Here is a 15,763-nt window from a genome sequence, read left to right as displayed (position 1 = left end):
AAATAATAAATAACAACATTCCCATCCAAATTATTCCCTGGTGTACCTCTACTGACCTCAGCTTCATCAGAGGACCCTTACATTTTAAGATTTTGTTTTTCTTTAAGACAGGTAATTTACAGATGTCAGAAATGCTTCTTTATTAGAGACATAATAAAACACCACTGCCGGCTCTTTGTAGGGTTCCTTGCAACAGCGGATATAATAAGGCACTGTACATATTTTCATTAACATGATAACTGGGTGATTTACCTCTATATCCCATCTTTTTTTTGCTCTTACTTTAATTGTCTTGAATGACAGAGATCATCACTCTTGCCTGTTAGGAGACTTGGACACTACCCAGGCAAGTTTGTAGGTGTTCAAAACAAACAAACAAACAAACTAACTAAATCAACCAAACAAAAAAAACTTACCTATTTTTGTGAGGTAAATGTATCAAGTTGTTTAGTTAAAACCAATTTCTGCAAATCTGGGTCTAGATGACATTGTAAGAGACATAGTTCAGCCAAAGTATTATTAATTATTATTATTTTATTAAAATAATAAAATATTATGCAAGTGTATTATATGAAATAAATAACACAGGTAATCCAACCAGTTTTTAAAAGTCTGTAGTTATTAATCTCCAGTATTCTTATGTAAGAGTAGCTCTCTACTCTTTTATGGTGTACCTTCTTTATGATAATATGTAAATTATCATGTCTCATAAATATGTTGCTTTAGAAGTAATATAACTGCCTCCATCCACCTTTTGTTTACTGTTCATTTAGACACATATTTATGGATACAAAGCTGGTTCATATTTCAACTACAGAAACCAAATCTGAAAACAATTGTAATGGTGGGAATTGTATCAACTGTATCATCTCTACATCTTACCACATCCAGTCCATATTTTGACAAAAAATCCCAGGTTTGCTTTTTTCTGGGTAGTCATATCAGTAAACCTATAAATTTAATCACTATCTAGGATTTATTCTTGACCCTGCTGGGAGTCTAAAATGAGTACTTTGTAACTGGATGAACTGCTGAGATGCAGGTCTACTTCCTTGTTAAAAATAGTTCAATCATCTCCTCTTGGTTCCTGAACCTGAAACAAGAGCAAGTAACTGACCTACAAGCCTATGACATATATAGATAAAATAAGATAATGAAAAGTGGCATTTCTACTGTACTGAATATGGATTTATTGCAGTTTATATTTTGTTTTTCCCCCCAATATGACTTTTCTTTGTTTCATACACCATACATTTGGTATCATACTGCATTATTTTTGTATGTTTGGCTCTTTCATTAAATTCCTTAATGGTTGTTTCAGATTATTAATATGCGTAAAGTGTCAATACACTATGTAAATATTTTGTTCAAATCTTGAGTTGGGGCAAATAGGAGAGGAAATGTATAGAGCTATTGTTTTGCCGGTCGTGTATCAGGATCATCATAAATGTGACAAATTCAGTCTGCTAGGTTTATTTCTCTTGTTGATATGTTTATACTCTGCTTCTTTGTTTATCTGATTTCTGGCTCTTAGGGATTTTGGAGTCCACGGACAGTTTATCTGTGTGTATTTTAAGCTTTATTTTAGGGTTTGTTTTCTTGGTGCTGATCTGTTTGTTTTTTTTAAGTCCATGTTTTCTAATACTTTTATTCATTATTAGCATTTAATAACAATTAATGCTATTTCATTTTTGTGAATTAAACAGTATTATAAATACCAACACTAAATTTTTGAAAACTATTTATTTATTTATTTATTTATTTAATCATTGAGGCAAAGTAGTGTTACTGTGCACAGGCCACCATGCAACCTTGGATTTAGTTATAGTTCATCTACTCCATAGTTAGTGGTATAGTATTTTATTTTAATACATATGCAAGAATATATTTTCATACTGAGACTAGACATTTTACAAAGATAAATTAGTTTGATTAGTTTAAAGGCTGAGTGTGCATTTGGTAGACATATACACTTGTAACCTCTTGCCTGATATGCAAAAACTGCCCCAGGTTAAGAACAAGAAAACGATATCATGAAATTAAAAATTAGCCATAGACATGGTAGCATTAATAAAACATTATTAAGTTTGAGTGCAGAAGAACGAACATCCTTTACTTAGGACAGAAACTCAAAATGGAAGTCATATTCTCTTTAGCTATTATTGTATTAGATAGATGTTGGTTTTGACTGTTACTTTATGTCTTGTAACATTAAATGTATGATGCAATTGTATAAAAAATAGCTAAATTAATTTATTGACTAATTTCATTAGTATATCCTTCTGTTGATCTTGGTAGCTATTTATTATTAATCTATCCACTAATATTGTTTTTTACTTAAACCCAAATTTGCCCTGCACATTAGAAATAAATTGTACATTTTGTAATGAACTTGTCAACCAAATTGATCAGCTACAATACATATTTTGAGTATTGAAAGAGAATCAATGGATTTTCTCTAGAAATAAGTATCACTGCATAGATCTCTTCACTGGCATAAATTATAAAAGTAGTGTGCACTGCCCCCTAGCATCTACCTCATAGAATCCAGCAGGAATGCAATGGGGAACTATGCCCTGGCCATGTTCTCAACTCAGATAGATTTTCCTCCATCCAGTCAAGAAGTGCTACCAAGCACATTGGCCAGGAAGTGCTGGTCCTATATTGTGACTGTGTAATGCATGGGAGTGCTATTGAAGGTTGGGGAGAGGTTCTCTGCATACTTCCCTCCCTCAACACACCATGTCAGGGACACTCACAATTTAGTTGTCATTTATTTAGTGTATATAAAAAACATTTAACCATTTATTACAATAAATGCCATGAATAAAAATGCATAGACAAATGAGAACAACTAAGTGCCTAAAGATGCACCCTTATAAAATGATTGATTTTTGCTACAGCTTTACTATTACAGATATTTTGAAATTTTGGGGCAGACTCATTGGTACACTTCTGCAACTTATTAATAAACCTGGCTCAGGTTAAGCTACGTTTATGACTGCTTTTCATCTCCAGAGTGAAACAAAGCAGCTGGAGCATTGCTGATGAAACTGTCCCTTAATTAACTCATTCATCCTTTAGCTGCTTTCATCAAGACTTTTGCTTTAGTGCTGTGTCAATGGTATTAGAGCTCTGAGCTTCTCCACACAACATGAAAACTAGCCCTGACACAACACTGAAGCAAACACTTCGGTGGTTAGATCTGCCAACTAAATGGTGTAAATGCACATTAAAGTTTGTCATTACAATAGTTAGCATGAGTTTAGGAAGACTGTTTGAATGAGAAAGCTATGAATACTTTATGCAGATGATACACACACACACACACAAGAATAAAAAGATACCAAACTGCACCATCATATATGTTCCTTAATTCACATATTTTAGAGAAACAGTGTCACAATTATTTGTCTTAGTTAATTTATATAGGCCTTAGATTACACTGGTCTACAATTTTTGAGAAGTCATCTGCTTCAGAGATAAAATGAGCTATTAATTATGTATTTGATGTGCTGAATTCAAATATGACAATTAAAACAACTGATTGGCTACTGTTTCTAAGGTATTTAAGTTTTTACATTTTATGTCTATGTATATTGTGTAGATAGTAGAGTTTTAATCATAAATTGTAAACCTAGGTCTTTTCATGCGTTTATGGTTGCTTTACATGATAATATTTCACCTGTCCTGTTTATGTAACACTTTAAAAATCAGCAAAAGGGTTATATAACTAAAATTTATTATGAAACAAAAGGCAAAAAACTATTATGTACATAGTTTAGTCCTATTCAGTGTCTACTCGGCGCTTCTTGGCTTGTCTCTTGTATTCATTAAATGGAGCATCTCTTGTCACTGTCCAGCAATAGTCTGCAAGCATTGATGGGCTCCATTTGCCCTGATAGCATTTCTCCATTGTTGCAATGTCCTGGTGAAATCGCTCGCCGTGCTCGTCGCTCACTGCTCCGCAGTTCGGTGGAAAAAAATCTAGATGAGAGTGCAAAAAATGTATCTTTAGTGACATGTTGCAACCAAGGCTTTTGTATGCCTTGAGGAGGTTTTCCACCAACAACCTGTAGTTGTCTGCCTTGTTGTTTCTGAGAAAATTTATTGCCACTAACTGGAAGGCTTTCCATGCCATCTTTTCCTTGCCACTCAGTGCATGGTCAAATGCATCATCTTGAAGAAGTTCATGAATCTGAGGACCAACAAAGACACCTTCCTTTATCTTAGCTTCACTTAACCTTGGAAATTTTCCACGGAGGTACTTGAAAGCTGCTTGTGTTTTGTCAATGGCCTTGACAAAGTTCTTCATCAGACCCAGCTTGATGTGTAAGGGTGGTAACAAAATCACCTGCCAGGAGATTCCACTGCTCTAGTCTGGAGCCCAACAGCTCTGCCTTACTCTTGGGTAGATCCAAATCCCTGACAAGATCATTCAGTTCACCTTGTGTTATGAAGTGTGGTTCAGAGGAGGAGGATGGGAGAAAATGTGGGTCCTGTGACATTGATGGTTCAGGACCAGAAGTTTCATCCTCTTCCTCTTCCTCGTCTGACTCAAGTGAGAATGATTCTGGTGCATCAGGAACCGGCAGTCCTTCTCTGTCGGGTACTGGGCGTATAGCTGATGGAATGTTTGGATAATGCACTGTCCACTTTTTCTTCTTTGACACACCTTTCCCAACTGGAGGCACCATGCAGAAGTAACAATTGCTGGTATGATCTGTTGGCTCTCTCCAAATCATTGGCACTGCAAAAGGCATAGATTTCCTTTTCCTGTTCAACCACTGGCGAAGATTTGTTGCACAAGAGTTGCAGCATATGTGTGGGGCCCACCTCTTGTCCTGATCTCCAATTTTGCAGCCAAAATAAAGGTGATAGGCTTTCTTAACCATAGTGGTTATACTGCACTTTTGTGATGCAAAAGTCACTTCACCACAAACATAGCAGAAGTTATCTGCACTGTTCACACAAGTACGAGGCATCTCTGCTCACTTTAGCTAAACAGTAATGTGTCCCTTTGCAAAATCAAACACTGACAAATAAGAGAGCACGACACTGTATGATTTCTAGAGCTGATATAGGGCAATTTGTTCAGCAGAGTGATGTAAGCTTCGTTATGATTGCATCATCCATGACTTCTAGGAATAACATGATGCAATTCATATCATGTATGATTCAATACCAGCTTCAGATTGCATCATTCATTGTTTTGCCTAAAAAGCAAGTACTGTCCAAACCCAGTCATAGATTTATTCATAGATCCAGTCAAAGATGTATTTTAGTCATTTCTGTTTAAATTGAGATCCCTTCCCTTTATAACTCACTTATCCTCCGATATTCCCACGTCAAGGGTCATATATACTGACCCAATAGCATAACTTGAAAACTAGAGCCAATCAACAATTTTAAGCATCATTTTCTTTCTCAGTGACCCAGAATTAGTAAAGTTTGACTACATTTATTTCAGAAGCATTTTGGCTGTAGAGCAGTGTTATCGGAAAATTTAATACTTTTTAAACCTTAAAACATTTGCCAAAATTCATTTTTTATTTATATTATGTCATAGTTTTATGGCTTTATATCTGCAACATGACAGAGCTAGAGACAATTTTTGTGTATCATTAGAAAACCTGGATTTACAACTCTTATACAGAATAAAACATCCATTTCACTTTTGGCATATCATGAAATATTGGACCTTAAAATCAATATTAGTCCAAGACAGCATATTGCCATTACTGGTTCTTTGAACAGCTGATTTTAAACCCCTGCTTTATCTGATCCACATTTAGAGGGAAATAAAGCAACATTTTTTATATTGCCTATAAAGAGCAAAAAAGAGTTTTGGACTATTGAAAATAGTCGTGGCAAAATAGATTAGAGAGTAGATTGAGGATTAGAAAGTTTAACATACAAAATAAATGCAGCTTACTCCATGATTCTATGGTTGCAGAAAAACAAATATTTGATGGTTATCATGTTGACGAGTGCAGTTTGTATCTATCTATATTCCCATTTATTTTAGACACCTACCTTCTTGAGGTTTGCAAGTTATCCTTTTTAAACTAATTTAATCATGGCAACTATTTGCTTAAATGGAAGCTATGACAGGTTGGCAGATTATATGGTAGTGTGGAGTGGAGAGCAATGGGGACAACAGGAGCTCTTTTGATTCATTTTTGATCAAAGTCAAAAGTTGCAACCTTTTACTCACACTTTCTTTAGCTGTGGTTCTTACTCTGTTATTTTTAAAATTAGAACACTGCAAGTAAAGAAAATACCCTATCATTGTAATAAATCCATGACATAATTGCCTGTTTTCCAATGTTTTTGATGCATGCATGGTAGATCCTTTATGAATTCTGAGCAGACTAGCATGAATGCTGGTAAACATTTGGTTGACGCAGCTGTGCTTCTTCCTCTTATTCCTTGGAAGAAGGTATTTTAGAGATGAAAGGCAAAGTCCTAACATCAGGCTGTGAGGAAGCTGTTAATACAGTTTAAATTTACGAAAGAGGAAGATAGTGTGTATCCCAGGTAGAATCATAGTTTCCCCAAATTTATCAGCAGGATGGATAATGCTGTCAACTGTGAGACTGCACACCCTTTACATGTCTGGGCTGAGCTTGTTTGTGACATCACATTGTAAAGTGAAAGGCTGTAGGCCAGAATTTTCAAACTTGACTTCAATGGCAGAAGGGGTTGCTCAGTACTTCTGAAACACAGGCCACTTTTAAGTAAGTACCTAAGTATGGATTTAAGAGCCTAAGTTTCAGCACCTAGGATTGTGGATTGAGGTTTTTTGTTTGTTTGCTTACTTTTTTAAGAAGCTACCCTCACCTAGCAGCCGCATCTTTACCATTCAGTTGAAATAAAAGCTGTCCTCATTTAGTAACTGCCCTCATTTAGTAGTCATATGTGTTCACCTCACAAACCTCAGGAGAAAGTAAACTTAATAGAAGCTGAGTTTAGAGCCATAGAGTGACATAATTCAATTTAACAGAAATTGACTTAAAATATGATTAAATAATAGTAATAAAATATGTGAATTTGCATATCATGAATTTGCATACTTGAAGCATTATTTTCATATGAGTTAAAGACAACTGTAAGAATTAGCTCCTATGATATCTGAAGAAAGATTTTTTTTAATCTCATGATAATACAGACTTAAGTATTAGTTTTGTATACATAGGTCAAGTCTTATAGCAAATTCATAATGCTAACTGCAGAGCTCCTTCCTCCCCAGTGAATTTGCTACAGTGCAGTGTACAACCCTACAAAGCACCAGCTCTGTACTTCCTCTGCTGAAACCCCAGCATAGGGTGCATCGTAGGGTGGGAGCAGGGCAGGGCAGGCCATAATAAGAAGGGGGATGAATCAGGGTGAGAGGAGATGTGGCCAGGGCACACCTGCACTCCAGCTATTTCCCACTGCTGCAAACCCTATATCAGGAGTCACAAGGTAGGGTAGCCCTAGCATGTGCCATAGCCCCCAGCAGCAGCAGCAGAAGAGGAGAGACACAACCAGTCTCCTTAGTGTCAACAAAGGGATGAATCTAGCCCTTGGGCTCTTATCTACTTCAGGGACATACTGTGAAATTTAATTTCTTAATGTTTGTACAGTCCTTTGAAGATACAGTAGTAACACTATGCTGTATGAATCCTTAATATTATTGTTTCTTTCCTTTCTGTTTTAATATAGCTACAACATTGGTAACTTATTCTGATTTGCTGAAAAAATTTCCACTACGTTTTCCACAATTTCCCTTTGTAGTTTTTATTAATAAATCATGTTCTGTATTATCTATTGCTGTTTAATGGAAAATAGAAATAGAGCTCATATACTGTGTAGTATCTGCATGTGGATTGGTTGTGAAGTTACATATCTATTTGAAAATCCACACATTCAGAAAATGTCCAATACTGCTCATTGAAGTTTCTCTTCTATAGAACAGACACAGCACGCTACCTTATTCAGAAACATTCATAAACCCTTATTTTTTCACAACTGCAAGAGCTGGCAAAATGATTACATGGAGAAATATGCCAAAAGCAATTAGCATAGGCTATAACTCCCTATCATGTAGTAGAATTAGCATTTTGTTTTATGTGAAGCAATTTTCAATCCACAATAAGCAAATGGACATCACTTCACATAAATTAGCATGGTGGTGCTATTATATCATAAGAATTCACGGATGATGTCAGTTTCCAACTGTCTGATTAACGTACAATTCTTTGACTAACTTTGCTACATGTCAGGAGTGAAACTAGAAGTAGGAAAATGAGACATAACTAAATAGAAAAAGAGTAAGATACACATTGCTTTGCAAGACTATCATGAGAAAATAGCACCTCATAATCACATTATCTTCAGGCATAGAACACAGTGAGATTACAACATGGCAGAAAACTAGCAACAACAGTGGCAAGATGCTTGGGTTTGGGTTCATGTATGAGCAAGACAGATAATTTACAATTCCTGTGTCATCTGACAAACACTGACTTAAAGTAGGCAGCCCTGGCTGAGCTTAGACTTAGCAAGCATCATGGCATATGGAAACTATTGTTATCATCAGTAACAGTGATTCACACAAGTGCAGGACTGGGGTAAAGGCTGACATACCACTAGAACTATTTATTACGCATGTCTTTAATGGTGCATAGGGCCTTTTGCGTGTTCCCTTCACTGTGGTGAATTTCACCTGAATACCAGCATCTGTTTAGCTAGAAAATAAAATAGAAATATTTCATTTTGTGTCAGAAAAATAGTAGTTATAATTTTTAGCCCATTATTCATACTTCACCAAATAAATAAATAATAATAAAATCCCCTTTTAATTTTAATAGATTGCTGGGACAGGTATAGTATCCATTAGGCATAAAGATGTTATTCTGGAAGCTTTGTATAATAACACCACTGTGGGGTGGGGGAGGGGGAGAAATGTATGTGAATGAGGGTGACCATCAGTGAGGATTTTGTAAAAGATGTCAGCCCAAAGAGGTCATAGAATCATACAAGTTAGCGATGCAAAATATGTATTAGATCATGTTTCCCTGACAATAAAGAAATGTTTGCTACAGAACATTTATGAATCTTTTTTTCCAGACTAGTTTAAAAAATCCCAAGCTTCCACCAATTTCTTTGAGAAAGGCAAACAGCTGACATTCCCAGCTGGGCTTAAGCCACTAACTTTTCAGTTGACAGCTGAATGTGTTGGCCTAATGCACTACAGACATATAAAAAGGTCTAAAGTCTAATGAAAAAACTGAAAATGTGCTAAATGAAGATTATTCCAAAGATTTTGGACCTGGTTCTCCATTATGTTTCACCATTTTTATGGTATTGTAATTCTGTTGACTTCAGCACCTTACAAGAGGTACTACGTGACTTGCAATATCAGACACATATGACCAGCATGTTTTTAATTACGTGTTTTTAGATTTGTAAAACCATATTGTCCCACCATCTCGTCATGGAAGTGAAACCATGGTAGAATAGTTAAACAGAGGGATCAACAGTTAAACCAGAAAAGGAGGCTTCCTGTCAGTTAATAATTTAGAGGACGTGAAATCAACTTTCTGAAAATTTAGCCTTGCCATGGATGGTTTGTCTTTATACACCGAGAAATGGCTTGTCCATCTCCTTCACATATGTGAGCCAAAGGAGTCTCCGGTAACCACTCTTAGCTCAGTTAAGTCAGTTTTCTTTGAATCTTTTCCATTAGAAAGTGAGTTAGAAGAAAACTCAAACTTCATCTTCTTTGGAGAAAATATTAAGTATAGTTAGCATTTTCTTCTTAATAATTCTTAAGATTTATTGGAATATACTCTGTCAGGTTGCTGGAAGTTTTATACTTTAGACTGTTTTTCTTCAGGCTAAAAGGGTCTGGTCCTCCAGCCTTCACATGAGTAAAGTCTGCAGGATGAGGTCCAGTTGCTAGAAAGTTATAAAGGGGTATTACCTTACAGCATGTCTAGTACTTCATTTATGGCATATTTTGTAGGTCAGGCTATTTTCCATAAACTGGATTGGAAATACATTATCTATTTTCACACTAACAAAATGACAGCTTTCAGAAGTCCCTTCATCTGATAGAGATAAGTCCAAGCATCAGCTATTTTACAAAATATCAGAATATTTTTAAGAATGTATATCTTTTTTGTTGTTGATATAATTCAGTTAAATGTTTCTCCTCCTGACCAAAACAGCAATTGATTCCAGGGCTGGCCTTACCATGAGGCGAACTGAGGCGGCTGCCTCAGACTGTGCAGACTGTGTGTGTGTGACATTGATGATACTATAAGGAGCTGGTATGACAAATGTGCTTCTTAAAAAAGCTGGAAGATACAGGAATTGCAATAGCTGACATGAGAGGTCAGGGGTACAATAATGGTGCCAACATGAGAGGAAAGAACAGAGGACACAGACACAGATCCAAGAGTTAAACCCTCGAGATTTTTTTGTCCCATGCAGTTCTCATTCATTTAACTTGGTGGTCAGTGATGCAGCATCAGCTTCTAGTGAGGCTGATGAATTTTTTAATATAATTCAAAGCATCTATGTATTTTTCTCTGCATCAACTCATCGATGGCAAATTTTAAAGCAACATCTGGGCACATCCTCTCTGACACTGAAACCACTGAGTGCCTCACAATGGGAAAGTCGAGTGGAGGCGATAAAACCTATCAAACACCAAATTGGGAAGACAGATGATGTCATAGTTGTCATTTTAGAGGATAATGCTATGACAGGAAATGTTTGTGGGAGAACAGTGGCAGAGGGAAATGGAATCACCAGAAACATACATAACTTCAAATTTCTGTGTGGCTTAGTGTTGTGGCATGACATACTGCTTGAAATAAATATTGTAAGCAAGAGACCCCAAGGTGTTGACCTTGATATATCTGGAGCAATGGAACAACTGGACAAAGCAAGTCATACCTACAGTCTTACCGGTCAGATGAGGGATTTCAAAAAGTTCTGAAGAGTGCACAGAAGTTGGCGGAGGAACTTCACACTGAAGCTGTTTTCCCAGCCATTCAAGAATACAAGTCACCGAAGAAGACATTTTGATTACGAGGCACGAGATAATCCCATAAGAGATCCCAAACAACAATTCAAAGTTGAATTCTTTAACCAGGTGCTAGATTGTGCAATACAGTCAGTTGAAGAACATTTCATGCAGCTCAAGGAACACAGCAGTATATTTGGGATGTTGTATGATATTCCAAAACTCCTCACTATACCTGAAGAAGACCTACACCAGCAATGCAGGGCACTAGAGACAGTGTTGACACATGATGACATGCGCAATATTGATGCAAGTGATTTAGGTGATGAACTGAAAGCCCTTTCAAAATACATTTCAGCAGGATCAACTCCAAAGGTGTTCTGGAATATATGTGCATGAATAAGATGACCACCCTCTTTCCAAATGCTTTTGTTGCTCTGCACATACTTCTAACACTTCCTGTAACAGTTGCCAGTGGAGAACGCAGCTTCTCCAAGCTGACATTAATAAAAACACATGTGCGCTCCACAATGACGCAGCAGAGGCTGGTCGGCCTTGCAACCATCTCAATAGAGCATGAGCTGGCCCAGGCTGTGGACTTTCAGGAAGCAGTAAGCACTACTTTGATTATTCAAACAGATAAAAATGCCAGTGTTTACTATGCAGACAAGAAAAGTTACATTTGCTGTTCAGGCGTTTGAAAGTTAAGTGTTACTTACAATTTTTGAACAAGGCATTTTAAGTTGTTATTTTTCCTTTATTGGGGTAGGTAGCAGAGCAGTACCATGAGAGAGAAGAACAGGAAGAAGGCAGAATTGAGACCTGTCAAAGTTTTGGCCAAGAAAGGGAGCATGGGGGCATCATTTGAGCTCCCCGCCTCAGGTGCCAAAATGTTGTGGGCCGGCCCTGATTTATTCTGTTTTCAAACAGGTGGCAAAAATTTTCAGGCAACTTCTTAAAGTTCTCGCAGGTAGAATAAAGAACAAGCAACTTATTTGCTTGGAGTTTTTTGAGTTGATCTACTCCACCAATCCAAACCTATCTTTTCAACATGTCTTTGGAATTTCTGGTACTGAAAACAGAGTTGTTGAATATTATTCTCCTATTATTTAAATGAAGTTTTGGTGCCCTAATGCACATGACTTGAGAGATCTATGACTTTATAAAACTCTAACCTTAATAGCTGTAGGATCCAAACTGCCTGACCTGAAAACCAGAGTCAGCTTTCATTCTAGAGTACTGTAGTTATAAATAACGTATCTAGTTTGAGTTAGAATAGTAATATATTGTGCGAACAGCCCAAGTAATGAATTATGATGCCCGTGGGGCCTGATCCAGCCCCTACTGGACCCTGGCCATACTGTATATTTAAGCTTCTGTAAGGTATTCACATCTAGCTAAAATAGTCTCTGCAAATATGTATTTTTGCAAGTTCTACTCTACTTTATAACTGCTGTCCAGAAACCTAACCTTCCCAACAGCTTCATCATATAAAGACTCTTTGATAGGACAGTATTTTTTTTAACCTTTCTTTTTATGATAATTTAAATCACAGCCTGTCCTGGTGGATAAAATGGACTTTACTTTAATAATGTCACTGTAGCGCATATTGCAAAAAAATCTTTTTAATTTTCTGTGTGCATTTAATCATAAAATTGAAAGTCAAAAATTGCACTGGCTAAAGCTAGAGATAGCAGATGAGATATTGTTTCCACTGAACTCATTGAAGGTTCTTTCTGATTTCAATGACAGCAGAATAGCAGCCATTGCAGTTAGGCAATATGCGGAATTCCCCATGCAAATTCTGCCAAATAACTCAGTCCAACTCTGCAGCATCTCTGTTTTCTAGTCCTACTGGCAGGGTGGATAAAAATCAATTATTTTTTTTAAGAGTCAAAAAATAGGATTTTTTAAAATTTAAGTTGGATTTTTTAAACTTAAATGCAAGTTTGTATATTTAAAAATAAACCTATTTAAAATTCAATTTGAAATTAACAAACCAGGTTAAGGCCTAAATCATTTAAATTACATGTTTTCCGCTAAGTTTTAAAGGAAGTCAGTCACGAATGAACTGGTGGAAATCACTAACTAAGCACCTGAAACCAGAATTTGTTAACGTGCTAAACCAGCTTTTGACAATAGTAGCCTCTTTTTCAGGTGCAGAGAGAATATATTCTTCATTTCAGTTTATTCAACTAGTTCACTTCAATGACTAGTTAACTGAAAGTTAAGAAAGCAACTGGAAGTTGAAAAAACAGCAAAGCTTGTTTTCCTCTTCCAATCTATGAACAAAAACAATGTATGGGAGGATGAGATCTTTATTTACTTTTCTTTATTAGTTTTAAATGCAAAACATATTTTGATAATTTTTTTTCTTACATATGCACTACCCATTTAAGGTCATTTTAGATTTTAAAATATGCTGCTTTGTGAATTTTTAATTGAATTGAAATTTCCATCCAGAAAGATCTTGAGATAAACAAGTAAAACATTAATCATCTCAAAAATAAGAAATGCATAATTCACCATTTTCTAGCATAATAAAAACATAAAAATTAAGAATTAGAATAAATGTAAGTTAAGATACACAGTTGCTTCAATAAATGTTTATAGATATAGTGTATTTGCCTGTTTAGCAAAAAGTACCACCAAATTTAGTGTAAAGTCTATATATAGTTGCAAATCAACACGTTTTAATGATTAGCAACCAGTGAGAACTAACCTTTCTTTGTAGTGTACCAGCCCATTTTGGGCAATAAGGAGTAACTCATCAGCTAGAAAAATGTCATTGCCACCACATTTTAAGAATGTATCTGATGGTCATCATCAGGATGGATGTAGATGCGGGAAGTGGTACAGCTTTTCTATATTATGTAATGTTTAACATCATCGGGCAGCCAATCCAAAAAAATCATAAAATTACAAAAAGGGCCCTAGCTCACAGAAACATAATTTAATTTTGACCAAAATTGTCAGAAATCTTCTAAATACAATTGATAATGCACCTGTGTACTCAAAATAGTACTATTTTGGAAGGTTTGGGAAATATTTAGCCCTAAGTGATCTATTTTATGCATTTTCCCTACTTTTTTTTGCCTTCAATTAATGCAAACGTTTGTAGTCACGTGACACTATGAGCTTCTTTTTATCATGTAATAAATCACAATATTTGTCATTATTTGTAGAGTAGACTGATTTGAGAAAAAAAATTGTCTGCTATTTTTATGAAGTTATGCAGATAATAAGACCTCTACTCCCTAATTATAAAACATATATTTTATGCTATCTGCTTGGCTGGAGACAGATGTTTAAAGCACACATGGGATGGTCGGGGCCATCTCTCCTCACCCCTCTGGGAGGGGGGACTATGCCCCCTCACTGCAGTGTCTCTGTAGGGGTCAAATTCAGTGGGAATTAGCACCAGCAGCTCAAGCCCTCCAGCAGGGCAGAGCACCAAACAGTTAGGTAGCCCTGGCCTGCAATCAGGGCAGAGCAGCAAAAGAGTCTAGGGGCCCTGGCCCTCAGGTAGGCAGGGCACCAAACAGGGAGCTCTGGCCTGCAGGCAGGGGAGAGCACCAAGCAGTCTAGGGGCTCAAGCCCTCCATCAGGGCAGACAGCACATATTCTAGGGGTTCAGCTCTCTGGCTGGGCAGACGGCAAATAGTCTGACGTCCTAGCTCTGGAGGACAAACTCAGGCCTCTTGGCCTAAGGTGGGGAATCTGTCACCCAGGGGTGGGGTGGCAGGGGGTAAGGGAGACCTGGGCCCACCTGACTCCACCAAGTCCCAGGCCAGGGCCCTAGCAGTAGTGGAGTGTTCCGCTACTGGGTCAGCGGGGGTCCGCCCGAAACATGCTGACCTAGTTTAAGGCCACAATACAACCGGTCTGTTGTCTGGTTCCCCTGGGCTACTTCCTTCTCGCCTGCTCTGGGGAACCTGGGTCTTAGGGTCATCATCTGTCTCCCTGGTGTACACAAATAATCACTACTCTGACAGCTCCTCAGCATCCCCGGCATCCAGCAGTTCTTCCAGGGCTTTGCTATTATAGTGGTGTCCGTTGGGCTCAAGCAGCAGTCAGGAGAAATCCTTCTCCTCTGGCAGCTTCAGCCCAACTGAGCTTGAGAGCCTGCCCTTTATATTTCTGGTTCCTGTCCCTCCCATCTGTATAGTGGGCCTGGCTCTGCCCACCAGAGGATGGGTGAGGGAGTCTCCCAATCCATGTGTCCGCTTCTCCTCCAGAAGTCTGGCTTCTGCTACATTGACACAACCCATCTAGCATAATTCACATGACCACACTGGAAGTCAAATAGAATCATCTCTGCCTATGTCTCTAGCTCCATGGACTTGTTATTGTCTCTCTCTTTGCTCCTATGTTATCTGTCCGTTCAGTAGTTGGGAGAAATACATTACATAGTTTTCCCAGAATGGAAATGTATCTGAACAGTTGTCCCTTGAGTAATGTAACTGTCCATGAGCTGGTGGAGTGATTGGATACTGTTCATGAAGTCTGCCAGAGCATTTTAAATTTCAAAAACATTTTATAATTAGGGGTCTTATTATCTGCATAACATCGTGAAAACGTTTCTCAAATAAGGCCATTATACAACTAATGACAAATGTTGTGATGTATTACATGGTACAAAGAAGCTCAAACTGTTATGTGACTACAGATATTTTCTTTAATTGAATGCAAAAAAAAAGTAGGGGAAAGTGCATAAAATAGATCACTTGGGGTTAAATATTT

The 15,763-nt window shown here is 37.2% G+C and overlaps 1 protein-coding gene and 1 long non-coding RNA gene across 4 annotated transcripts in view; one reads left to right on the top strand and one right to left on the bottom strand.

The window, feature by feature from the left end:
• Positions 1-15,763, top strand: part of SPATA17 (spermatogenesis associated 17) — a 163,770-nt gene that overhangs the window by 22,092 nt on the left and 125,915 nt on the right. The window lies entirely within an intron of this gene.
• Positions 1-15,763, bottom strand: part of LOC120401209 — a 52,013-nt gene that overhangs the window by 12,170 nt on the left and 24,080 nt on the right. The window contains exon 2 of the long non-coding RNA XR_005596308.1: positions 417-478. This is a non-coding gene — a long non-coding RNA (uncharacterized LOC120401209). The remainder of the gene's footprint in view (positions 1-416; positions 479-15,763) is intronic.

The sequence above is a fragment of the Mauremys reevesii genome, linkage group 3, assembly GCF_016161935.1.
Source record: "Mauremys reevesii isolate NIE-2019 linkage group 3, ASM1616193v1, whole genome shotgun sequence".
NCBI classification, from domain to species: Eukaryota; Metazoa; Chordata; order Testudines; family Geoemydidae; genus Mauremys; species Mauremys reevesii.
This window is presented reverse-complemented; position numbering and strand designations above follow the sequence as displayed.